Here is a 2,173-nt window from a genome sequence, read left to right as displayed (position 1 = left end):
ATTATTGTCTCTTTTACACAACATCTACTTAGAGTTAAGGTAGTGTAAAATCCTACGAAGATATTACATGTCATTGGGATCATCATCTTAATCTGATCTTATCAGAAGATTCTACTCCGAGTCCTCTTGAAGATCTTCTTTCGGGTTTTTCTCCTCCTGAGATTTTTTTTTCCTTTGCTTCTCAATCCAGGCTTGTTGTATTCTCCTATATTCTTCATCACTCACCGGTGCAGCATTTCTTCCACAACCGGGAGGAAAATGTCGTACATCTGACACTTTTCTAAGGGGTTTACTCGCCACTGTTACTTTCTTCTTATCCTTTTCTGGTTGTTCCCTTACATTTCACCCACAGCCTGATGGAAAGTGTCGGACTACTGTCACGCTCTTCCTAGAACGAATACCTATTTCGGCTATCCTTAATGTCCCCCTTTCTTTAGCATGTTCCTTAGATTCTCTCAAAAGGGAACCTCTCATGCTTACATTAATATTATCACTATCTGCACTCTTTGGACTACTCGATTCGGACTACCATCGGCTCCTAGCAGTAGAATCTAGCGATCCCTTGCTAATACTATGAGAGGCGTCGGGACTACTACCTCTTCTAGACATGGTGTGTATGTCACCAATGCACCTCAAAACCTATATACAATCAAATAGTAATTACTTAATCGTTCATGTATCCCAAAAGTAGGTAAGTTTTTATATGTAAATGCATGCATTCTATTCAATCTAACCTAACTTAACTTATCTTAACTTAACTAGACTTGGGGCCACGCAGTGTCAGTGTAGATTTCTTAAAATAACCTTAAAATCAAAAACTTTAAAATCCAAAGCTTTAACACCAAAATCTTTGATCTTTAAACCATGCTCGGATACCAATCTAAATTGTCACGACCCGGAACTCCCCATCAAGCTCGTGACAGTCGCCGCGAAGCTTCGACAAACATTCTTTGCCCCGAATGTCGATCGAAACCTCACAAGGCTCTCGTATGAGCTTTCGCACTTTCCCGGTGAGCAATAGTTATCAAATAATCAAAATACGAAGGATTACAAATCATTTCCAAATCATAACATAACATTTTTTTTTTTGGCTCACAGAGGCATTTTCATCATTTTTGTTGAAAACCTCGAAACTTGCTAAAAATGTAGTAGGTAAGTCGAAAATATATATTTAATGATTTAAAAAAAATTAAGTATCTAAAACGTTCATTTGAAGTGAAAATTTGACCATTTGAATATAATAAAAATATTCAATAAAAAAAACTATTTTCTTATAAAATAATTTTCATAAAACTATCGGTACATAATTCTTATAGTGTAAAAGATAATTATATTCATATATACTATAAAGCAAATAACCAAAGCATAAAATTTTTTTTTACAGTGACACGTGGGCCCACATCTATCCAAAATGCATCGAAAGCTGGAAACCTACAGCTTTTACCAGTTCAAGTCCAAATGAAGGTCCTTGTCAAAGTCAGCTAACTATGAATTCCCCGAGCCTGAAATGTGAGGAAATGAGGGTGGTGAGATTATAAAATCCTAGTGAGTAAACAAATACCATCTAAAGTATCTAAAGCCGAGTAAATTGAGACAATTAAAATAAGTCATCATACTGTAATTTCATTACCTTTCAACTCATTTCAACCAAATAAAATCAATCCATAAAAATCGAGTAATCAACTTGGCTTATGAATTTCTTAAAACTTTGGCTCATGCCAAAACTCATACTCAGTGATACCTTGCGCAAGGCATCTAACCGAGTCCGCCAAGGCTGTTCAAATTTTGTATACACTTAAAATATATTTTAGTTTGAGAAAAATACAGTCGTTCCTTGGCGTTGGCTGAGTTCCCCTTCACGTGGTGGTTTGGCGTGAAGTGAACCCTAAGCTTTACCCCAGGAGATACCCTACACGCCTCTCCGTTCGAGGTAATAATATATTGGAGTTTACCGTGCCCCTCTAATAGGCTGGTCCACGGAACCCCCTCTGCAGTAAATAATTAATATATAATCCACCAATCAATAAAATTCATTCTAGCATGACATGGCAATTTATCGCAACCTAGCCTCTCAAGGCTGAATACTCAGTGCAAATAATTCTAACACCAAAATCAGTTTAGCCATTCATGCTCATATATTGTCATAAGCCATTCAATTTAAAACCATAAATTT

This window comes from Theobroma cacao, chromosome 2 (genome assembly GCF_000208745.1).
Source record: "Theobroma cacao cultivar B97-61/B2 chromosome 2, Criollo_cocoa_genome_V2, whole genome shotgun sequence".
NCBI classification, from domain to species: Eukaryota; Viridiplantae; Streptophyta; class Magnoliopsida; order Malvales; family Malvaceae; genus Theobroma; species Theobroma cacao.
The sequence above is the reverse complement of the archived record's forward strand: the minus strand, read 5'-3'. Positions refer to the sequence as shown.